A 26,271-nucleotide genomic window follows, 5' to 3' on the forward strand; every position below is an offset into this window, starting at 1 on the left:
GCTTCTGTCCCTCTCCTCGTTCGATACCCTGATGAAGACAGCTTTGCTGTCGAAACGTTGGTTATTAGGTTATAACATTTTTGCATCTGAGCTCTTAGAGTGTGCGGCTTTCCCTTATTTTCGAGTTTTCTACTCCGCTAGCCAGCACCTCGCCTTTATAGGTGTGCGTTTCTTTTTTCTAGATACCTCTCCTCGCTCCTACCTGGGCTCGAACCAGGAACACATCAACAACAGCCACCCTTGAAGCAGCGTTACCCATGCAGAGCAAGGGGAACAACTACTCCAAGTCTCAGAGCGAGTGACGTTTGAAACGCTATTAGCGCGCACCCCGCTAACTAGCGAGCCATTTCACATCGGTTACACCATCCTAATCTTGGGAGTTGATAGGCTTGAAGTTATAAACAGCACAATGCTTGAAGCATTGCGAAGAGCTGCTGGCAAAAAGCACGAAAGTGCGGTTTGAGTGATTGCTTACGAGCCTGCTGGTGCCTACCATCGCTCAGTCAGACTGCTCTATCAAATCATAGACTTAATTATAACATAATAACACGCAGAAATACGAGCCTTTGGTCATTAAAATGGTCGAATCCAGAAACTATCATTTTGAAAACAAAACATTTATTCTTTCAGTGAAATATGGAACCGTTCCATATTTTATCTAACGGATGGCATCCCTAAGTCTAAATATTGCTGTTACATTGTACAACCTTCAATGTTATGTCATAATTAATTACGGCCTTTGTTAGGAATAAATGGACTTCACACAGTTCGCAATGAGCCAGGCGGCCCAAACTGCTGCATATACCCTGACACAATTTCCCTAGTTATCCTCTCTGGGGTATGTGGGACGTATGCGGGGTATGCGGGACACACTCGCCAAGAGCCAGTGAAATAGCAGGGCGCCAAATTCAAAACAACAAAAATCTCATAATTCAAATTTCTCAAACATACAACTATTATATCCCATTTTAAAGATACACTTCTCGTTAGTCCAACCACACTGTCCGATTTCAAAAAGGCTTTACGCGAAAGCATAACATTAGATTATGTTAGGACAGCACCTAGACAAGAAAAACCACACAGCCATTTTCCAAGCAAGGAGAGGCGTCACAAAAACCAGAAATACAGCTAAAATGAATCACTAACCTTTGATGATCTTCATCAGATGGCACTCATAGGACTTCATGTTACACAATACATGTATGTTTTGCTCGATAAAGTTCATATTTATATCCCAAAACCCCATTTTACATTGGCGTGTAATGTTCAAAAATGTTTTGCCTCCCAAAACTTCCGGTGAATGAGCACATCAATTTACAGAAATACTCATCATAAACGTTGATAAAATATACAACTGTTATTCAAAGAATTATGGATACACTTCTCCTTAATGCAACCGCTGTGTCAGATTTCAAAAAAGCTTTACGGCGAAAGAAAACTTTGCAATAATCTGAGTACAGCGCTCAGACATCAAAACAAGCCATACAGATACCCGCCATTTTGGAGTCAACAGAAATGACAAAAATTACATTATAAATATTCACTTACCTTTGATGATCTTCATCGGAATGCACTCCCAGGAATCCAAGTTCCAGAATAGTTTGTTTTGTTTGATAAAGTTCATCTTTATGTCCAAATACCTCCATTTTGTTCGCGTGTGTAACGCCCTGGCCATAGAGAGGGGTTTTTGTTCTTTATTTTGGTTAGGCCAGGGTGTTACATTGGGTGGGCGTTCTATGTTCCTTTTTCTATGTTTTTGTATTTCTTTGTTTTGGGCCGTGTGTGGCTCCCAATCAGGCACAGCTGAAGCTCGTTGTTGCTGATTGGGAGTCACACATAAGGAGCATGTTTTTCCTTTGGGTTTTGTGGGTAATTGTTTCTGTTAGTGTTTGCACCTGACAGGACTGTTTTGGCTGTCAGTTTTCTTGTTTTTTGTATAGTGTTCACGTTGTTCTATTAAAATTCTAATGATGAACACATCCTCTGCTGCACCTTGGTCTTCTTCCGACGACAGCCCTTACAGCGTGTTCAGTCGAGTAATACATATCCACTGTGCTCGTGCAGTAAATTCAGACGAAAAGTCAAAAAAGTTATATTACAGTTCGTAGAAACATGTCAAACGATGTATAGAATCAATCTTTAGGATGTTTTTATCATAAATCTTCCATAATATTCCAACCGGACGATTCCTTTGTCTTCAGAAATGAAAAGGAACACACCTAACTCCCATGGGAGTGCGCGCGATTGAGCTCATGTCATTTTCTCAGTCATCTGACTCCATATGCTCTTATTCTCTCCCCATTCACAGTAGAAGCATGAAACAATGTTCTAAAGACTCTTGACATCTAGTGGAAGCCTTAGGAAGAGCAACATGACCCATTTGAGTTCTGTTATACTCACAGACATCATTCAAACAGTTTTAGAAACTTCAGGGTGTTTTCTATCCAAATCCACTAATTATATGCATATCCTACCTTCTGGGCCTGAGTAGCAGGCAGTTTACTACAGGCACGCTTTTCATCCGGACGTCAAAATAGTGCCACCTACCCAAGAGAGGTTATAAGAAATTCATGTTAGCAGGCAATATTAACTAAATATGCAGTTTAAAAAATATATACTTGTGTATTGATTTTAAAGAAAGGCATTGATGTTTATGGTTAGGTACATTGGTGCAACGACAGTGCTTTTTTCGCAAATGCAGTTGTTAAATCATCACCCGTTTGTCGAAGTAGGCTGTGATTCAATGAAAAATTAACAGGCACCGCATCGATTATATGCAATGCAGGACACGGTAGATAAACTAGTAATATCATCAAGCATGTGTAGTTAACTAGTGATTATGTTAAGATTGATTGTTTTTTACAAGATAAGTTTAATGCTAGCTAGCAACTTACCTTGTCTTCTTGCTGCCCTCACGTAACAGGTATTCAGCCTGCCACACAGGCTCCTCGTGGAGTGCAATGTAAGGCAGGTGGTTAGAGCATTGGACTAGTAACCGGAAGGTTGCAAAAACCGAATCCCCTAGCTGACAAGGTAAAAATCTGTCGTTCTGCCCCTGAACAAGGCAGTTAACCCACCGTTCCTAGGCCGTCATTGAAAATAAGAAAGTGTTCTTAACTGACTTTCCTAGTTAAATAAAGGTGTATAAAAAAAGGTAAAAAAAGACAAAAAAAGAATTGGCAAATCGGTGTCCAAAAATACCGATTACCGATTGTCATGAAAACTTGAAATCGGCCTTAATTAATCGGGCATTTCGATTAATCGGTCGACCTCTAACGGACCTACATACAGACAGAGCCAGACAGACCAGACAGACACACAGAGAGACAGACAGAGAGAGAGAGCAGACAGACAGACAGACAGACAGACAGACAGACAGACAGACAGACAGACAGACAGACAGACAGACAGACAGACAGACAGACAGAGAGACAGACAGAGAGACAGACATACATAAAGACAGAGACAGACAGACCAGACAGACCAGACAGACCTGACAGACAGACAGACCAGACAGACACACAGACACACAGAGAGACAGACAGAGAGACAGACATACATAAAGACAGAGACAGACAGACCAGACAGACAGACAGACAGACAGACAGACAGACAGACAGACAGACAGACAGACAGACAGACAGACAGACAGACAGACAGACAGACAGACAGACAGACAGACAGAGGGACCAGTGACTTTCTATCTCTCCTGCCTTTCTATGAAACCTATATATTTGTTTCTCCTTCAGTTAAAGGACCTCCCTCTCTCCCCTGGTGACAGAAGCCTATGTCATTTTCATAATCTGTGCCCAGTTCTGTGCATTTGCATAAAAATGTGCACTCTCAAACCTGCCTAATAGAACAGCGTCTTAATACGCAATTACACTCCTCAATAACATCCGCTCATTAGGCTAGTGTTAGATAAACAGGTATGCATACACAGGGGGAAATCAAGACACAATGGCTGAAGTGCTGCTCTGCCACCAGTGAGGTGAACTCAATAGAAAGAGCTCAATTCATTTAACCAAGGTTCGTTAAACCAAGTACGGTGGCTTCTCCCTGCTTCCCTTGTCTCATTTGTGTGTGTGTGTGTGTGTGTGTGTGTGTGTGTGTGTGTGTGTGTGTGTGTGTGTGTGTGTGTGTGGTGGGGGGGGGGGGGGGGGGGGAGGTGAATTTGCACACCACTGTATAGGACTGCATGTTAAACCTGTTTTGACTTCTACACATCTGTGAGGCACACCGTTCTACCAAATCCTATATAACTAAAGCATCCATCCATGGTCCTTCACATCAGACTGCCTTCACACCTGAGAGGCCCCATTTGTATGGTCTGGTTCAGACACAGACCATTTCTTAACCACTGCACATCTTCTCCAACAACTGAGCATCTTTCCTTAAAGCTTTTGGGACATTTCAACAAAAGTTTGTGTTCCTTGCACGGATCTCAAGTTAGGATTTGGGCCCAATATAGTAGTGTGTAAGTATCTTATTAGAGCCAGCGTATCTGTGAAAGTACATTCCCTCCAGCCTGTCTGAGAGTGTTTGGGAAAAGGGGTGTTGAAGCACGAGCATCTTTACACAGGAATCATCTAAGCCTGTATCCCTGCCCAGACGGCCCAGTGTGCGACCCCGATCTCTCCCTGAGTGCAACGAGGCTCCTGGCTCTTTTGGTTCGTGGCCAGTGGTGCCCTCCTTAAGCAGCGTTCTGCGTGATTACATTACCTATTTATTGAGCAGACAGCCTGATTCGGTGCGACTCCTAGCATTTACCCATTACCCACAGATCCAGCAGGAGACTGAACAAACACAAGCCCAGTTTAAAAGCTTCTCTCTGGGGTGGAATACTGGAAAGAGTCCCTTAAGGGACTAGGACACGGAGCCCTGCAGGTATACAGACACACAACTGCACATCTTTGAGCACTAAACCAAAGTACCCTATCACTCCAGCCACTTGAGCCATACTCAATTAACACAAGCTCTTTAAACACAAAACATCTCCAAAACATTTAATAATATCAGTGATGTGGACGGACAAAAGGGTTCTTAACAAGAGGTTTAGAAATAGAGAGAAATGTCTATTTTACCATGTGACTTAACTGAATTGTTTCCAGATGAAACCAAGCGAAGCCACCAGGTGAGTTTGAGGGAATGCATTAAGTCTCATTTACACATGGCCATAGGCATATACTAAGCTAGGAAATAAAAGAAGGAGGGTAAGCTGTTCCTAGATCTGTGGCTAAGGATAACTTGTAGCTGGAGGGGCTGTTCCATACTGGTCCTGTGTCAGCTGTACATTTGTCTGTTCACAGTCTCTCTCAGACAGATTTCTCCAGCCGCCGCAGATACTGATCAAGGTGTCTAATGCCGCCATTACTCAAAATGACTTGTCAAGTGTGACACCAGAGTAGCTGAACAAAGCCCTCTGTGTGTTTACTCTGGTAAACAGTAGCCTGATTTCCTCTAACAGCCCTTACACAACAACAAGCCAGTCGCCAGTAAATAAGAAAGGCTTGTTTCGTGTGAGTACAAGGCAAAGGCTTGTTCAACTATGTCATGACATTGCCCTGTTGGGTGAGGTTTTTGACCCCCATAAATACCTTTCCCCCTTTTCTCTCCACTCTACAGAATGGACTCTTGGAAAGCCCTGTGTTACCAGAGAGAAAGTATGGTAACATCAAAAGGTTGGGGAATGGAACAATATTTCCGTTTTGTCACCAAAGCCCCATATACTACCCACCACTGCGACCTGTAGGCTCTCGTTGGCTGGTCATCTACAAGTCTCTGCTAGGTAAAGCCCCGCCTTATCTCAGCTCACTGGTCACCATAGCAGCACCCACCCGTAGCACGCGCTCCAGCAGGTATATCTCACTGGTCACTCCCAAAGCCAATTCTTCCTTTGGCCGCCTTTTCTTCCAGTTTTCTGCTGCCGATGACTGGAACGAACTGCAAAAATCACTGAAGCTAGCTTTAAGCACCAGCTGTCAGAGCAGCTCACAGTTCACTGCACCTGTACATAGCCCATCTGTAAATAGCCCATCCAACTACCTCATCCCCATACTGTATTTATTTATTTATCTTGCTCCTTTGCACCCCAGTATCTCTACTTGCACATTCATCTTCTGCACATTCTACCATTCCAGTGTTTAATTGCTATATTGTAATTACTTCGCCACCATGGCCTATTTATTGCCTTACCTCCCTTAACCTACCTCATTTGCAAACACTGTATATAGACTTTTGCTACTGTATTATTGACTGTATGTTTGTTTATTCCATGTGTAACTCTGTGTTGTTGTATGTGTCGAACTGCTTTGCTTTATCTTGGCCAGGTCGCAGTTGTAAATGAGAACTTATTCTCAACTAGCCGACCTGGTTAAATAAAGGTGAAATAAATATATTAATATTTCCCTTTCTCAACCAGTTGAAAGTGTCCGTTGGTACTTAAAGAATATGATGTCAGATCAGTTGGTGTCTGGGTCATTATATCTGATGATAGGACGACATAAATTGTATCTTGAAAAGTCTACACATTCTAGATATCAGATTCACATGGAATTGTTGTGCAATTTAAATGTTTAAATATTAAACTATTTGTGAAATCATGAAATGTAATTTTAGCCTCCTAAATAAGATAATTTTTTCATGGTAAAACATAGGCCCATTCAGTGGCCACACCCAAGTGAACAGACATTGGTTGAGAACTATGAAACATGCCGACTCCACCAGTACAAAAGCCTGTTGACGGAAGTCAACCTCAGTTCCCGATGACGTGAGGACTGGTGTCCGTGCTTTTTAAAGGGCTAATTTCAACTGCAACCTAACGAAATTAACATTGAGTTCCAGAAATGTTATGACTGTTTCCTAACATTTAAAAGGGCGAATCTCAATGTGGAGGTGACGATCACCACGCTGGAATGGTAAATTTCGACTAGACCAGCCAGAATACAGCACGAGCTGATTATAGCAACTTATGAACTTTGAACTATAATTCACTGAAGAAGGAGTGATACATCCTAGACGTTGAGTTATCAGCGGCAGCTGTAAACGTACGTGTCCTAGGTAAGGACAGACAATCTCCTAAGAAAGACAGGATACTTTAACGTATCCGCTCTACAAAACAACAACCAGAAAGATTCTTCAAAAGACAATGGCTATCTCTGCTGGGCAAACTAGTCTTCCATCTTTGACGCATCTATCGAAGAGCAGCTCAGAGTAAATATATATCTTGCATTTTCCTTTTCCAAATGGACAGTTATTAGAAGCATAATATTCTGTATTTACGGTAGCATAGCATCTCAAGGTCCGAAAGAGACCCAATCCCTTTGTCCCTCAGTCTTTCCACTCTTTCATTCAAACCCAACCCCTTTCCTTTGTGTAACCAGCCATCATATGGAGCTTTTCATGACATCAAATCAAATAAAAGTTTATTTGTCACGTGCGCCGAATACAACAGGTGTAGACCTTACAGTGAAATGCTTACTTACAGGCTCTAACCATTAGTGCAAAAAAGGTATTAGGTGAACAATAGGTAGGTAAAAAAATAAAACAACAGTAAAAAGACTAAATACAGCAGCGAGGCTACATACAGACACCGGTTAGTCAGGCTGATTGAGGTAGTATGTGCATGTAGATATGGTTAAAGTGACTATGCATATATGATGAACAGAGAGTAGAAGTAGCGTTTAAGAGGGGTTCGGGGGTGGTGGGTGGGACACAATGCAGAGAGCCCGGTTAGCCAATGTGCGGGAGCATTGGTTGGTCGGCCCAATTGAGGTAGTATGTACATGAATGTGTAGTTAAAGTGACTATGCATATATGATAAACAGAGAGTAGCAGCAGCGTAAGAAGAGGAGTTGGGGGGTTGGGGGGCCACACAATGCAAATAGTCCCAGTAGCCATTTGATTACCTGTTCAGGAGTCTTATGGCTTAGGGGTAAAAACTTGGAACTCCGGTACCGCTTGCCATGCAGTAGTAGAGAGAACAGTCCATGACTGGGGTGGCTGGGGTCTTTGACAATTTTTAGGGCCTTCCTCTGACACCGCCTGGTGTAGAGGTCCTGGATGGCAGGCAGCTTAGCCCCAGTGATGTACTGGGCTGAACGCACTACCCTCTGTAGTGCCTTGCGGTCAGAGGCCGAGCAATTGCCGCACCAGGCAGTGATGCAAGCAGTCAGGATGCTCTCGATGTTGCAGCTGTAGACCCTTTTGAGGATCTCAGGACCCATGCCAAATCTTTTTAGTTTCCTGAGGGGGAATAGGCTTTGTCGTTCCCTCTTCATGACTGTCTTGGTGTGTTTGGACCATTCTAGTTTGTTGTTGATGTGGACACCAAGGAACTTGAAGCTCTCAACCTGCTCCAATAAAGCCCCGTCGATGAGAATGGGGGCGTGCTCGGTCCTCCTTTTCCTGTAGTCCACAATCAGCTCCTTAGTCTTGGTTAGGTTGAGGGATAGGTTGTTATTCTGGCACCACCCAGCCAGGTCTCTGAACTCCTCCCTATAGGCTGTCTCGTCATTGTCGGTGATCAGGCCTACCACTGTTGTGTTGTCTGTAAACTTAATGATGGTGTTGGAGTCATGCCTGGCCATGCAGTCGTGGGTCAACAGGGAGTACAAGAGGGGACTGAGCACGCACCCCTGGGGAGCTCCAGTGTTGAGGATCAGCGTGGCAGATGTGTTGCTACCTACCCTCACCATCTGGGGGCGGCCCGTCAGGAAGTCCAGGATCCAGTTGCAGAGGGAGGTGTTTAGTCCCAGGATCCTTAGCTTAGTGATGAGCTTTGAGGGTACTATGGTGTTGAACGCTGAGCTGTAGTCAATGAATAACATTCTCACATAAGTGTTCCTTTTGTCCAGGTGGGAAAGGGCAGTGTGGCGAGCAATAGAGATTGCATCATCTATGGATCTGTTTGAGCGGTATGCAAATTGGAGTGGGCCTAGGGTTTCTGGGATAATGGTGTTGATGTGAGCCATTACCAACCTTTCAAAGTACTTCATGGCAACGGACGTGAGTGCTACGGGTCTGTAGTCATTTAGGCAGGTTGCCTTTGTGTTCTTGGGCACAGGGACTATGGTGGTCTGCTTGAAACATGTTGGTATTACAGACTCAATCAGGGACATGTTGAAAATGTCAGTGAATACACCTGCCAGTTGGTCAGCACATGCCCGGAGCACACATCCTGGTAATACATCTGGCCCTGAAGCCTTGTGTATGTTGATCTGTTTAAAGGTCTTACTCACGTCGGCTACGGAGAGCGTGACACACAGTTGTCCGGAACAGCTGATGCTGTCATGCATGCCTCAGTGTTGCTTGCCTCGAAGCGAGCATAGAAGTGATTTAGCTCGTCTGGTAGGCTCGTGTCACTGGGCAGCTCGCGGCTGTGCTTCCCTTTGTAGTCTGTAATAGTTTGCAAGCCCTGCCACATAAGACGTGCGTCAGAGCCGGTGTAGTATGATTCAATCTGGGCCCTGTATTGACGCTTTGCCTGTTTGATGGTTCGTTGCAGGGCATAGCAGGATTTTTTGTAAGCTTCCGGGTTAGAGTCCCGCACCTTGAAAGCGGCAGCCTTTAGCTCAGTGCGAATGTTGCCTGTAATCCATGGCTTCTGGTTGGGGTATTTATGTACAGTCACTTTGGGGACGACATCCTCAATGCACTTATTGATAAAGCTGACTGATGTGGTGTACTCCTCAATGCCATCGGAAGAATCCCGGAACATGTTCCAGTCTGTGATAGCAAAACAGTGCTGTAGTTTAGCATCTGTTTCATCTGACCACTTTTTATTAGACATATTAGACATTATTAGTAATCAATGTGTGATCTATCCTGTGTGTGTGTATATGTAATTCTGTGTGATTGTTTAGGTATTTAGTAAATAAGTAATTAAGCCAATTTGTGTATTGCTGATTCAACTTATTAGCTAGGGTTCGTGCAGGTAACCAAGTACTTATGTCAATCAGAATGAGACCAATCGAGGTGACGATTAATAATTGACTTCTATTGATATAAAAGATCTTCAGATCTTTAAGAGAGTGGATTCGGGAGATAACCACTCTATATAAATGAATGCTTTCTTGGTGCCCCAGGTTATTAATGGTTTAATTGTTGCGTGGTTTAATTCAATCACTTAATCAATTAAACGTTAGGTAACAGATTTGATAAAATAGCATGTCATATAATTTAATCATAGTCAGAGACACGACAACTAACATGCTGTAAGACAGGGGTGCAGGTGGAGTGCATGTGGAGTTTCTCTAGTGGTAGACGATAGTTACGCTTTTTAGGTTCATGAGCCAATCGGAAAGGGATGGTCTGATAGGCTCCTTGCACCTATAGACAGATGAGAAAGAGAAAGGTGGTGGAGAAATATCCTCCATGTTTTTCAATGGTACAGTTGAGCTCTAGGACTATGATCTATCTATAAGACTGGGAAATGGACGGGAGGAGATTGGTTGGGATGTCCTTTTGCACTTGAGCTAAAACAGCATGTGACGGGTAGGCAGGGACAAATCCCTCTCCTCGGCTCTGGTCTCTCTGACATTTAAATGACATTTAACAAACACCTGGACACTGAAGTGAGTTTCCAGGTGTAGTGGAGCAGAAAAAGATATCAGGTGAGGAGAGGAGAGGTTGCCGTGTCATGTTGTGTTGTATTTTACTTCCATTCACAACATTCCCAAGCTTTTCCAGATTGGGAGTCAACTGCCCATGTCTTCCCATAATCCTGGGAGAATGACTCTGAAATATTCACCATTTTATTATAAACTCCTGAAAAAGTGGAGGAAAATTCAGAGGGGACACCAAGTCATCCCTCATCTTGCTTGATTTAAATGAGACGCGTCAAAAATGTATAAAAGCCAATTTAGAAGGTGATTGGTGATTCTCATAAGCAATAGAGATATGCTGAGAATGTTGGCCGGAAAAAAGAGGGAGAGAAAGAGAGGAGACAGAGCCAAAATAGATTTCCTTGTTTAAATGAAGCTATCGGAAAGGGTGTGAGAGTGAAAGATTGAAATAGAGAGAGAGACAGAGAGAGAGTGAGAGAGAGAGAGAGACAGAGAGAGAGAAAGAGAAGGGCTTTGGGATGTGGTAACCCCAACTATACGCCAACAGAACAACCCCCAAAACATTTCTCACTGCTTCCACACCTGAGGCCAACTGACCAGTGGTGTGCTGGCTCTCTCACACACACACAAACGCGTACACCCACACACACACAAAATGTAAACCACACATACACATCCTACAGGGCCCTCTCTCTCGAACACACACCACTCAACACAGAGGGGCCCCAAATCATCCCCAGTAAAACACCCACCACTCAACACAGGGGCCCAAAATCATCCCCAGTAAAACACACACCACTCAAGACAGTGGGCCCCAAATCATCCCCAGTAAAACACACACCACTCAACACAGGGGCCCCAAATCATCCCCAGTAAACCACACACCACTCAACACAGGGGCCCCAAATCATCCCAAGTAAAACACACACCACTCAACACAGAGGGGCCCCAAATCATCCCCAGTAAAACACACACCACTCAACACAGGGAGGCCCCAAATCATCCCCAGTAAAACACACACCACTCAACACTGGGAGGCCCCAAATCATCCCCAGGAAAACACACACCACTCAACACAGGGAGGCCCCAAATCATCCCCAGTAAAACACACACCACTCAACACAAGGGCCCCAAATCATCCCCAGTAAACCGCACACCACTCAACACAGGGGCCCCAAATCATCCCAAGTAAAACACACACCACTCAACACAGGGGCCCCAAAACACCCCCAGTAAAACACACACCACTCAACACAGGGGGCCCCAAATTATCCCCAGTAAAACACACACCACTCAACACAGGGAGGCCCCAAATCATCCCCAGTAAAACACAAACGTTAACATAAAAACGTTCACTGTGCTGGAGCTTCTGGCAGAATGAAATCACTGCAAACTTCAGAAGTCCTGACACACACACCCTCAGATTCATAACTGCACCGTTTAACACAGGAAGTGCGTTAAAGGGATGCTTCAGGATTTTGGCAATGAGGCCCTTTACCTACTTCCCCAGAGTCAGATGAACTCATGGATACCATTTTTATGTCTGTGTACAGTTTGAAGGAAGTTGCTTACTGGCGCTAGCGCAATGACGAAAGTCTACGGGTATCTGCTAGCATGCTAGACTTCCATTCATTCCGCTAACTCTAGTTAGCGTTGGCTGGTGAAACTATATCTAACTTCCTTCATACTGGACACAGAGACATAAAAATGGTATCCACCATTTCATCTGACTCTGGGGAGTAGATAAAGGGCCTGATTGCCAAAAGTATCCCTTTAATGCTAGGAGACTCTGTTTTCAGCAAGTGTCCATAGTGACTAGTATTTTAGTTTGACTAACTGCTCTCTACTGTTCTAGAGAGGAGGAGATGGTGTGTGACTGACTCAGGATTTAATTACTGACTCACTTTTTGCATGTGTTATAAAACAGCTTTATTAAAAAAAACACACTTTCAATCAGTCATGTTCCACACACATACTGTCCTATTTGACTGTTATCCCTTGGTTTCTTTGTGACAACACTTTCTATTTGACATCTATCTCTCCCTCTCTGTGTAGCAGATAGAGATAGTTAGAGGACGCAACATTGTATTTCTCCCATTATGGCGTTCTTGAGAGCATGGCCAGCGCCATTGAGGTCATCTCCATTTTGAAGTAGTCAATTTTCTTCTTTTACTACTTTTTACAACTGAAAGGGTGCATACTGCCACCTGGAGGGTGTTGTTTGAACAGGTATAAAGCCAAGGTTGGTGATTTATTGCCACCTGCAGTTATGGAATTATGCAGTTATGTGATCCTTCCTTAACCCATAGGAAGTGCCAACTTGTACTCAATGGCGCTGCCCATCCTAAAACAGGCTTTTGGGCACTAGAGTCCTCTATCTATCTCTATGGTGTAGCTGGCCAAATTTTGACCTCCCCCTGGTCCTGTATTTTTGATAATACCTCGTCTCTCCCCCTCTCTCACACACACACAGCTCGTCTAACACATAATGTGCGAGGCCAAGCACCTAGAGACCACAGTGGTAATTTAGCAGAAGGCAGGTAAACTGGAACAGAGATGGGTTGTGGAAGAGGGGGCAGGGGGGAGGGAGGCACTATTTCTGCTGAACAGATGATTGTTAGTGGGGCTTTCATAGTGTCAGTGTGTGTGTGTCATATTACCAGTTATGGTTCTCTCCCATTCTTTGATTCCCTGCAACCCTCTCTCTCTCCCTCCGTCTCTCTCCCTTTGTCTCTCCCTCCGTCCCTGTCTCTCTCCCTCCCGGTCTCACCCTCCGTCTGTCTCTTACTACCTACCTCTGTCTCTCCCTTTCTCACCATCTCTCTCTTTGCAGCCCTACATTGTAGTGACTGGCTAAACTAGGTCTGTCCAGGAGAGGAACAGGTCCATAGAGGTAATCTCATTCTCAAACAGACATCCTAACACAATCTCTCTGTCTGTCCAGAGTGGGAGGACAGCCTCTCTCTCTCTCTCTCTCTCCCCCCTCTCTGTCCAGATGTGTTGTATGGTGAGAGGACAGCTCTCTCTCTCTCTCTCTCTGTCCAGAGGTGTTGTATGGTGGGAGGACAGCTCTCTCTCTCTCTCTCTTTGTCCAGAGGTGTTGTATGGTGGGAGGACAGCCCCCTCTCTCTCTCTGTCCAGAGGTGTTGTATGGTGGGAGGACAGCTCTCTCTCTCTCCCTCTCTCTCTCTGTCCAGAGGTGTTGTATGGTGGGAGGACAGCTCTCTCTCTCTCTCTCTCTCTCTCTCTTATTGTATCTTATTGTTCTCTCATGATTTGGTTGGGTCTAATTGTGTTGCTGTCCTGGGGCTCTATGAGGTCGGTCTCTCTCTCTCTGTCCAGAGGTGTAGTATGGTGGGAGGACAGCCTCTCTCTCTCTCTCCTCTCTCTCTCTCTCTCTCTCTCTCTCTCTCGGTGTTGTATGGTGGGAGGATATACACAACACAGCCTACACCAAGTTCATCTGACTCTGGGAAGGTAGATAAAGGTCCTTGTTGCCAAAATCCCAAAGTATCCCTTTAATGTCATTATGGAATCAATCCAAATCAGATAAAGGGCTGGTGTGTGTGTATTAAAGAGGTAAAGGAGGAATCTGCCAAACTTCATGTTTTTTATTGGTGAAACGTAGGGAGATTAATTTTATAATACCATATCAATACAACCCTATTGCCTGCAAATTCAGAATTTCATAACCCGGTAAAGTGCTGAGAAAAAGGGGAGTCTGGAGCAATTGTATCTATGCTGCATAGTAAATTCAACAGTGTGTGAACACTCCAAAAGCAGCCTGGTATAACTCAAGGCAGGGAGGCTGCTGCCAGGGCCATAAATCAATATATGAAACAGATATACATCAATATTAAAAAGAGAAATATAAATAAAACAAGAGATGAATAAAATAAGAGAGGTTTTACTCAAGTCACCATAGCCATGCCTCTAAAGTCCCATATTTCTCCTTTTCAGAGATTTCACCTTTTTCCCTCCTTTGGGATGTGATCCATGAATGTGTAAGAATCCATCCAGCAGATTATTTGAGTGTGCATCATTCCAGAAAAAGGGAAGTCACACACACACACACACACACACACACACACACACACACACACACACACACACACACACACACACACACACACACACACACACACACACACACACACACACACACACACACACACACACACACACACACACACACACACACACACACACACACACACATACATACATACTTACACACACATCCCTTAGGGTGAGCAATGTTCCTGGTCCCATAAAAGAAAATGTCAAACATGCCATGGAATAGAATCTCGGGGTGGTGTGTGTGTGTGTGTGTGCGGGGGGTGCGTGCGTGTGCGTGTGCGTGCGTGTGCGTGTGCATCTGGCCTAGACCTGGAAAAGAGACAATTAGAAAAAGAGCCCCACATTGCATACAGCATGTGTCATAACACAGAATTCCCATCACATGTCAGGGTTAACTTGCCATTCACTGAAGTCATCCCTTTGATTCACTCCTCCTCTACTTTCTGCCAGCCACTGAGACACGGCTGACTGTATAGAAGCTAGGCTAATCCATGTCAATACCTGTAGCGCAAGAGAAGTGGCATGCGTTAAAGTAAGGGCTGTTCTCAGTGGAGTTTCCTTTCCTCTTAAGCGTAAATCATAGTCCACATGCGCTGAGACGTCATAGTCCAGCGTCCCATTGTAACATAGTTACGAGGCTCTGAGGCCACCATCCACCGAAGAGGCACAGCCCAAAGAGGCACCTCCCCACAATTCCCAACCAACTCGGCTCCGGTACGTATCCTCAATTCATTTAAATGTGTTGACAGTTGGAGAAATTGCTTAAGATGCGCTGAGAATTCGAAAAGCATGAAAGCCAACGGTCTAGCATTCTAGAAGACTGCTGTGCGGACATGTATACGTTTTGGACTGTGATAGATGCTTTAGGCTGCATTTACACAGCCAGCCCAATTCTGATCTTTTTTTCTCAAAATGGGACTTTTGACGAATCCGATGAGCTATTTGGCCAATAATTGGGCAAAAGATAAGAATTGGGCTGCCTGTCTAAACGCAGCCTTAGAGTAAGCAATAACCAGTGATTGACAAATAGCCCCCTACACGGTAACACAAACTGCAACACAGCAACCATCATCAGCACAGGCCTAGAGATGAAAAAAAGTGCACGGCAGCAATTACACACACCACCACATTCATAATATAGAAGCAGAGAAGATATCCTGGCTTCATTACAGGAGCACGCGCACACACACACACAGAGACATAAATACACACTCATCTGAGTTTGGAAGAGAGGGAGCTATAGTACACCACCCCCCCGGGTGTGTGTGTGTGTGTGTGTGTGTGTGTGTGTGTGTGTGTGTGTGTGTGTGTGTGTGTGTGTGTGTGTGTGTGTGTGTGTGTGTGTGTGTGTGTGTGTGTGTGTGTGTGTGTGTGGTGTGTGTGTGTGTGTGTGTGTGCGTGTGCGTGCGTGCGTACCGGTCATTGATGCTCCAGTTGAGACATAGGTTGAGCGAGCTGAGGTTCCTACATTTCCGGACCACCTCCATCACCGTCTCGTTGTTGAGCTCTGAGATGTGCCGCAAGTCCAGACTGCTCAGGTTACATAGCTAGGACAGAGGTACAGGTCAGTACACACAGAGACACACGTGTGATTGCTGTGCATAGAGTCCTTCAGCACAAGGTTAAGAAGGGATTACCAACTCAATAATATATTTTCTTTTTTTGCACACTCAGCAAGGAGGATGGATTAGCCCACACACACACACACACACACACACACACACACACACACACACACACACACACACACACACACACACCACACGATAATACAGGTATTATTATAGATGTTATACCATATCTAATACACACAACGGGGAAGTAGGGTGTAAAATGTCACGGTCAAGGCTAAACACAAAATAAGCTTCCAGTGGGCATTAAGATTAGAGGGTTTGTTGTCTGCTCTGTGGGCTTCTAGTCAAAGACAGACTGGAGGTGGAAAGAGGAAGACAGACAGGCCGGAGATGGAAGAGGAAGACAGACAGACAGGCTGGAGGTGGAAAAAGAAACACAGACAGGCTGGAGGGACAAAAGAGAAGTACAGACAGGATAGAGATAGAAAGAGGAAGACAGACAGGCTGGAGATGGAAAGAGAAGTACAGACAGGATGGAGATAGAAAGAGGAAAACAGACAGGCTGGAGGTGGAAAAAGAAACACAGACATGCTGGAGGTGAAAAGAGGAAGACAGACAGGTTGGAGGTGAAATGAGAAGGACAGACAGGCTGGAGTGAGGAGGAGAAGGACAGACAGGCTGGAGGTCATAAGAGAAAGACAGACAGGCTGGAGGTGAAACAAGAAGGACAGACAGGCTGGAGGTGGAACAAGAAGGACAGACAGGCTGGAGGTAGAAAGAGGAAAACAGACAGGCTGGAGGTAGAAAGAGGAAAACAGACAGGCTGGAGGTGGAAAAAGAAACACAGACATGCTGGAGGTGAAAAGAGGAAGACAGACAGGTTGGAGGTGAAATGAGAAGGACAGACAGGCTGGAGTGAGGAGGAGAAGGACAGACAGGCTGGAGGTCATAAGAGAAAGACAGACAGGCTGGAGGTGAAACAAGAAGGACAGACAGGCTGGAGGTGGAACGAGAAGGACAGACAGGCTGGAGGTGGAACGAGAATGACAGACAGGCTGGAGGTGGAACGAGAAGGACAGATAGGATGGAGGTGGAACGAGGAAGACAGAAAGCTGGAGGTGAAAAGAGGAAGACAGACAGACTGGTGGAAAGAGGAAGACAGACAGGCTGGTGGAAAGAGGAAGACAGACAGGCTGGAGGAGGAACGAGGAAGACAGACAAGCTGGAGGTGGAAAGAGGAAGACAGACAAGCTGGAGGTGGAATGAGAAGGACAGACAGGCTTAGCATTTTTCGCAATGAATCTTGTTCTGGAGGCAGTTCTGCAGAGAGGTCACTAGCTGGCACAGCCACAAAGTCATAAAATCTGATTTTAAACCTAACCATACTGCGAGCCCTAAAAAACCTCTACAGGATCAGAGTCCCTAAACCAGGACGGTTGTTGCTCAAGATGCGATAACATGACTAGAGAACGTTGTATACAACAGCCAACTTTCCGGGACGTAGACATGTCTTACATGGGCAGAAATCTTAAATTCTTGTTAATCTAACTGCAGTGTCCAATTTACAGCAGCTATTACAGAAGAAAATACCATGCTAAACTAAACACTTATCATGGCAACTGGTTTGATACATTCACCTCTAAAGGTAAATAATGTACTTACACTACTGTTCAAAAGTTTGGGGTCACTTAGAAATGTCCTTGTTTTTGAAAGAAATGCACATTTTTGGTCCATTAAAATAACATCAAATTGATCAGAAATACAGTGTAGACATTGTGAATGTTGTAAATGACTATTGTTGCTGGAAACGGCTGATTTTTAATGGATGCTGGGATGCTGGCCTTCTGTGTTCTTTTGCCCATCTTAATCTTTTATTTTTATTGGCCAGTCTGAGATATGGCTTTTCTTTGTAACTCTGCCTAGAAGGCCAGCATCCCGGAGTCGCCTCTTCACTGTTGACGTTGAGACTGGTGTTTTGCGGGTACTATTTAATGAAGCTGCAGTTGAGGACTTGTGAGTTATCTGTTTCTAAAACTAGACACTCTAATGTACTTGTTTTCTTGCTTAGTTGTGCACCGGGGCCTCCCACTCCTCTTTCTAATCTGGTTAGAGACATTTTTTTTGTATTAACTTTTACCAGATCTATTGTGTTATATTCTCCTATATTAATTTCACATTTCCACAAACTTCAAAACTTAAAGAGGTTTTTAAATAAATGTTTGTTTTTATAAATTTTTATATATTAGCTGGCCTATCTAAGGGGAAATCGCTCAGTTCTGCCTCCAGGACAAGACTCATTACAATTAACGTCAACCTGCAGGTGGAAAGAGAAGAAAAGACAGGCTGGAGAATCCCTGGATCTGCTTCTCACTTTACACACATGGAAATAGAAATGTGTCTGTTTGTATTGTCACAGAGCAACCAATTCAGAACAAGCTTCCACCTAACGTCAGTACAGAGTCCCACAGCACCCCTCACTTCTATGGCATCAAAAGGAAGATCAAATTTCACATTCCAATTAGGATCTGGCTAAAAATAGTTGAATCAACTATAGAACCCATAGCCATCTATGGTTGTGAGGTATGGGATCCACTCACCAACCAAGAATTCACAAAATGGGGGAAAAAAACATGTGCAGTCATTGCCGAAAGTTTTGAGAATGACACAAATATTAATTTTCACAAAGTTTGCTGCCTCAGTGTCTTTAGATATTTTTGTCAGATGTTACTATGGAATACTGAAGTATAATTACAAGCATTTCATAAATGTCAAAGGCTTTTATTGACAATTACATGAAGTTGATGCAAAGAGTCAATACTTGCAGAGTTGACCCTTCTTTTTCAAGACCTCTGCAATCCACCATGGCATGCTGTCAATTAACTTCTGGGACACATCCTGACTGATGGCAGCCCATTCTTGCATAATCAATGCTTGGAGTTTGTCAGAATAAGTGGGTTTTTGTTTGTCCACCCGCCTCTTGAGGATTGACCACAAGTTCTCAATGGGATTAAGGTCTGGGGAGTTTCCTGGTCATGGACCCAATATATCGATGTTTTGTTCCCCGAGCCACTTAGTTATCACTTTTGCCTTATGGCAAGGTGCTCCATCATGCTGGAAAAGGCATTGTTCATCACCAAACTGTTCCTGGATGGTTGGGAGAAGTTGCTCCCGGAGGATGTGTTGGTACCATTCTTTATTCATGGCTGTGTTCTTAGACAAAATTGTGAGTGAGCCCACTCCCTTGGCTGAGAAGCAACCCTACACATGAATGGTCTCAGGACGCTTTACTGTTGGCATGACACAGGACTGATGGTAGCGCTCACCTTGTCTTCTCCTGGACAAGCTTTTTTCCTCATGCCCCAAACAATCGGAAAGGGGATTCATCAGAGAAAATGACTTTACCCCAGTCCTCAGCAGTCCAATCCCTGTACATTTTGCAGAATATCAGTCTGTCCCTGATGTTTTTCCAGGAGAGAAGTGGCTTCTTTGCTGCCCTTCTTGACACCAGGCCATCCTCCAAAAGTCTTCGCCTCACTGTGCATGCAGATGCACTCACACCTGCCTGCTGCCATTCCTGAGCAAGCTCTGTACTGGTGGTGCCCCGATCCCGCAGCTGAATCAAGTTTAGGAGATGGTCCTGGCGCTTGCTGGACTTTCTTGGGCGCCCTGAAGCCTTCTTCACAACAATTGAACCGCTCTCCTTGAAGTTCTTGATCATCCGATAAATGGTTGATTTAGGTGCAATCTTACTGGCAGCAATATCCTTGCCTGTGAAGCCCTTTTGTGCAAAGCAATGATGACGGCATGTGTTTCCTTGCAGGTAACCATGATTGACAGAGGAAGAACAATGATTCCAAGCACCACCCTCCTTTTGAAACTTCCAGTCTGTTATTCGAACTCAATCAGCATGACAGAGTGATCTCCAGCCTTGTCCTCGTCAACACTCACACCTGTGTTAATGAGAGAATCACTGACATGATGTCAGCTGGTTCTTTTGTGGCAGAGTTGAAATGCAGTGGAAATGTTTTTTGGGGATTCAATTCATTTGCAGAGGGACTTTGCAATTAAATGAAATTCATGTGATCACTCTTCATTACATTCTGGAGTATATGCAAATTGCCATCATACAAACTGAGGCAGCAGACTTTGTGAAAATTAACATTTGTGTCATTCTCAAAACTTTTGGCCACGACTGTACAACGCAAAACACCAACTAATGCATGCAGAGGAGAATAGGACGTTGTCCGCTAATGATCAAAATCCAGAAAAGAGACGTTAAATTCTACAGCCACCTAAAAGGAAGTGAATCTCAAACCTTCCATATCAAAGACATCACCTACATTTTACATTTTAGTCATTTAGCAGACGCTCTTATCCAGAGCGACTTACAGTAGTGAATGCATACATTTCATACAATTTCATACATTTCTTTTCTGTGCTGGCCCCCCGTGGGAATCGAACCCACAACCCTGGCGTTGCAAACACCATGCTCTACCAACTGAGCTATAGGGAAGGCTACCTACATAGAGATTCACCTAGAAAAGAGCCCCCTCATCCAGTTAGTTCTGGGGCTCTGTTCACAAACACAAACAGACCCCACAGAGCCCCAGGACAGCAACACAATTAGACCCAAACAAATTATGAGAAAAAAAAAGAAAATAGCTTGACACCAACCAAAGGTCAAAGTAAACTGGAATGCTATTTGGCCCTGAACAGAGAGTACACAGTGGCAGAATACCTGACCACTGTGACTGACCCAAAATTAAGAAAAGCCTTGACTATGTACAGACTCAGTGAGCATAGCCTTGCTATTGAGAGTGGCCTCCGTAGGGAGATCTGGCTGTCAAGAGAAGACAGGCTATGTGCCCACTGCCCACAAAATGAGGTGGAAACTGAGCTGCACTTCCTAACCTCCTGACAAATGCATGACCATATTAGAGACACATATTTCCCTCAGATTACACAGACCCATAAAAATTTGAAAGCAAATGCAATTTAATAAACACTCACATCTATTGGTTGAAATAGCAGTGTGCCAACACAGCAGCTGGATGTGTGACCTGTTGCCACAAGAAAAGGACAACCAGAGGGGCACAAACACCATTGTAAATACAACCCATATTTATCTGTTTATTTATTTTCTTGTTTGAACTTCAAATAGGCGAAAGAGGATGTGCTTTGTCTAGAATATTTTCTCAAATTGTATATGGAATCCATATTCCATATTTTCTGAAGCGTTCAGTATGTAAAAATGTAACTATTTCCTAAATATTAATTTAGAAACATTTCCAATAAAATTATTTTACAGCGTGCCCAAGTGGTCGAGTCTGGATTGAAAGGTTAAATTATTCATAAAGAGGCTGGTGTGTGTGTGTGTGTGTGTGTGTGTGTGTGTGTGTGTGTGTGTGTGTGTGTGTGTGTGTGTGTGTGTGTGTGTGTGTGTGTGTGTGTGTGTGTGTGTGTGTGTGTGTGTGTGTGTGTCGCTGAGATGTGGCTGCATTGTTGGCAAAACAAAAAAAACTATACAAACCTCTCTCTCTCTCTCTCTCTCTCTCTCTCTCTCTCTCTCTCTCTCTCTCTCTCTTGCGCTCTCTCTCTCATATGGTTCTTTAATCTGGAGCAAATATTAAAGCTCATCTCCAAAAGTAGAATTCGGTCTTCAAATCTTCAACTATGCTTATCTTTGCCCAAACTGAATTTCTCATACAACCTATGGGAAGCCAGACACTGATGTGAATTTCCCACTGAGAAACCAGGGCAACAAACCCTCAGATCTGATTGGCCGATGTGTAGCTGTGTTGTGGATAGGTGTGAATTAGCATAAATCTGCATAAATGAGAAGAGTAGAATAGTCACGACTGAGACTGACTTTGTTATTCCAATTCCAAAAAAACAAGATGGGAAAAATTCTATATTTTGGCAGGCGGGTGGAAAAATTAAATATTCCCAAATCCCTCAAATAAAGAAAGCAAATAAGTACCAAAAAATCTGAAATGAGCAAAATCCATCACGTTGAAAAGAGAAGGTGTTTGTTTTCTCACTGTTGAGAGATTATAATCAGTAGATTTTCCAGTGGGTGTTTTAATGCATCTGGATAATGACTCACTTCCAGTTATAAGATCATTTTAAATTAATTCATTAACCTGATCAGAGAAAGACAGAGAGGGGGAGATGGAGAGAGAAAGAGAAAGGGGTAGAGAAAAAGAGTGAAAGAGAGATGAAGAAGGAGTGATAGAGAGAGGGAGAGAAAGAAGTTTCACTCTTCTGAGTTGGCAGACAGTGTTGGCTAATTATTTACAATGTTAATGAAAACACTGAAAAACACAGCTGCTCTGTGCCAAGCCTGTATACACACACACACAGACGCGGACGAACGCACACATGGGCACCCACACATACAGACACACGCACGCTCGCACGCACGCACCCACGCCCCCCCCCCCCCCCCCCCCCCCACACACACCAGATTTTACTCACTGCAGTATTAATCACATTGGGCAAATGAAAGTAAAAAAATGGACTTCTGTGATTTTTATTACCATGAATTATTGCCATGGAGAAAGAATAATAATCCACTTTTTGGGGTCATGAATTTAATAATGGAAAAATTCTGTTTTTCTGTTCAAGGGTGTGGAGTAATGAGCGGAACGAGGTTAACACCACATGGAATAAGTCTGTTCACTAATCAATGCATTGATAGAAGGAATAAAACTCATTCAATATTTAGAATTTTATTTGTATTTAATTATTCAGGTATTTTTTATTTGGAAACATTTCTGAGAGAATATTTTTTGGAATACATTTTGCCTGTGCAGATTCCTTCTGACGCTAGTCATAACAAACCACACAGCAACCACACAGCATGAGGACCAGCAAACACTACAGAGCATTACATTATGAGGGAAAAAGAGGTTTAACGTGATATAATTAAGCAATAAGGCCCGAGGGGATGTGGTATATGGCCAATATACCAGTGCTAAGGGTTGTTCTTAGGCACGACGCAACATGAGGTGCCTTATTGCTTTTATAAACCAGTTGCCAACACAGTAAGGCAAGGAACTAAACATCTAAATCACGTTGCAAGACTAGTTGCTATGCAACAACCACAGGCTAGCTAGCAAGCTTACATTAAATGTATGCAAAAACTGAGCATTAGCACCACTTCTAGAGTAACTTCTAGAGAATTTTGGCCAATTCCTCCTGACAGAGCTGGTGTAACTGAGTCAGGTTTGTAGGCCTCCTTGCTAGCACACGGTTTTACAATTCTGCCCACAAATCTTCTACAGGGTTGAGGTCAGGGCTTTGTGATGGCCACTCCAATAGCTTCAGTTTGTTGTCCTTAAGCCATTTTGCCACAACTTTGGAAGTATGCTTGGAATCATTGTCCATTTGGAAAACCCATTTGCGACCAAACTTTAACTTCCTGACTGATGTCTTGAGATGTTGCTTCAATATATCCACATCATTTTCCTATCTCATGATGCCATCTATTTTGTAAAGTGCATCAGTCCCTCCTGCAGCAAAGCACCCCCACAACAGGATAGAGCTGCCACTTTCAAGGTGCGGGACTCTAAACCAGAAGCTTACAAGAAATCCTGCTATGCCCTGCGACGAACCATCAAACAGGCAAAGCGTCAATACAGGGCCCAGATTGAATCATACTACACCGGCTCCGATGCTCGTCTTATGTGGCAGGGCTTGCAAACTATTACAGACTACAAAGGGAAGCACAGCTGCGAGCTTCCCAGTAACACGAGCCTACCAGACGAGCTAAATCACTTCTATGCTCACTTCGAGGCAAGCAACACTGAGGCATGCATGAGAACATCAACTGTTCCGTACGACTGTGTGATCACGCTCTCCGTAGCCGAGGTGAGTAAGACCTTTAAACAGGTCAACATACACAAGGCTGCGGGGCAAGACCGATTACCAGGACGTGTGCTCCCGGCATGTGCTGACCAACTAGCAGGTGTCTTCACTGACATTTTCAACATATCCCTGATTGAGTCTGTAATAAAAATATGTTTCAAGCAGACCACCATAGTCCCTGTGCCCAAGAACACAAAGGCAACCTGCCTAAATAACTACAGACCCGTAGCACTCACGTCCGTTGCCATGAAGTGCTTTGAAAGGTTGGTAATGGCTCACATCAACACCATTATCCCAGAAACCCCAGACCCACTCCAATTTGCATAGTGCCCAAACAGATCCACAAAGGATGCAATCTCTATTGCACTCCACACTGCCCTTTCCCACCTGGAAAAAAGGAACACTTACGTGAGAATGCTATTTATTGACTACAGCTCAGCGTTCAACACCATAGTACCCTCAAAGGTCATCACTAAGCGAAGGATCCTGGGACTAAACACTTCCCTCTGCAACTAAATCCTGGACTTCCTGACGGGCCGCCCCCAGGTGGTGAGGGTAGGTAGCAACACATCTGCCACGCTTATCCTCAACACCGGAGCTCCACAGGGGTGCATGCTCAGTCCTCTCCTGTAGTCCCTGTTCACCCACGAATGTACGACTCCAACACCATTATTAAGTTTACAGACGACACAACAGTGGTAGGCCTGATCACAGACAACGACAAGACAGCCTATAGGGAGGAGGTCAGAGACCTGGCCGTGTGGTGCCAGAATAACAACCTATCCCTCAACGTAACCAAGACTAAGGGGATGATTGTGGACTACAGGAAAAGGAGGACCGAGCACACCCCCATTCTCATCGACGGGGCTGTAGTGGAGCATTTTGAGAGCTTCAAGTTCCTCAGTGTCCACATCAACAACAAACTAGAATGGTCCAAATACACCAAGACAGTCGTGAAGAGGGCACAACAAAGCCTATTCCCCCTCAGGAAACTAAAATGATTTGGCATGGGTCCTGAGATCCTCAAAAGGTTCTACAGCTGCACCATTGAGAGCATCCTGACTGCTTGCATCACTGCCTGGTGTGGCAATTGCTCGGCCTCTGACCGCAAGGCACTACAGAGGGTAGTGCGTTCAGCCCAGTACATCACTGGGGCTAAGCTGCCTGCCATCCAGGACCTCTACACCAGGCGATATCAGAGGAAGGCCCTAAAAATTGTCAAAGACCCCAGCCACCCCAGTCATAGACTGTTCTCTCTACTACTGCATGGCAAGCGGTACCGGAGTTCCAAGTTTAGGACAAAAAGGCTTCTCAACAGTTTTTACCCCTAAGCCATAAGACTCCTGAACAGGTAATCAAATGGCTACCTGGGCAATTTGCATTGTGTGTGTCCCCCAACACCCCCAAACCCTATTTTTGCGTTGCTGCTACTCTCTGTTTATCATATATGCATAGTCACTTTAACTATACATTCATGTACATACTACCTCAATTTGCCCGACCAACCAGTGCCCCCGCACATTGGCTAACCGGGCTATCTGCATTGTGTCCCGCCACGCACCACTCGCCAACCCCTCTTTTACGCTACTGCTACTCTCTGTTCATCTTGGTCTTGGCTGATTGCTTTTGATTTTCCCATGATGTCAAGCAAATAGGCACTGAATTTGAAGGTAGAACTTGAAATACATCCACAGGTACACCTACAATTCACTCAAATGATGTCAATTAGACTATCGGAAATTTCTAAAGCCATGACATCATTTTCTGGAATTTTCCAATCTGTTTAACCTCTTATGGCTAGGGGGCAGTATTTTCACGGCTGGATAAAAAACGTACCCGATTTAACCTGTTAGGGCTAGGGGGCAGTATTGACACGGCTGGATAAAAAACATACCCGATTTAATCTGGTTACCACTCCTACCCAGTAACTAGAATATGCATATACTTATTACATATGGATAGAAAACACCCTAAATTTTCTAAAACTGTTTGAATGGTGTCTGTGAGTATAACAGAACTCAAATGGCAGGTCAAAACCTGAGAGATTCCTTTACAGGAAGTGGCCTGTCTGACCATTTCTTGAACTTCTTTTCCATCTCTATCTTTTACTAAGGATCTCTGCTCTAACGTGACACTTCCCACGTCGTCCATAGGCGCTCAGAGCCCGGGAAAAAACAGAATGT

The 26,271-nt window shown here is 44.2% G+C and overlaps 1 pseudogene; it reads right to left on the bottom strand.

Moving 5' to 3' along the window:
• Window positions 1-26,271, bottom strand: part of LOC123729168 (uncharacterized) — a 792,531-nt pseudogene that overhangs the window by 339,732 nt on the left and 426,528 nt on the right.

Source organism: Salmo salar, chromosome 20 (genome assembly GCF_965601325.2).
Source record: "Salmo salar chromosome 20, fSalSal1, whole genome shotgun sequence".
NCBI lineage: Eukaryota > Metazoa > Chordata > Actinopteri > Salmoniformes > Salmonidae > Salmo > Salmo salar.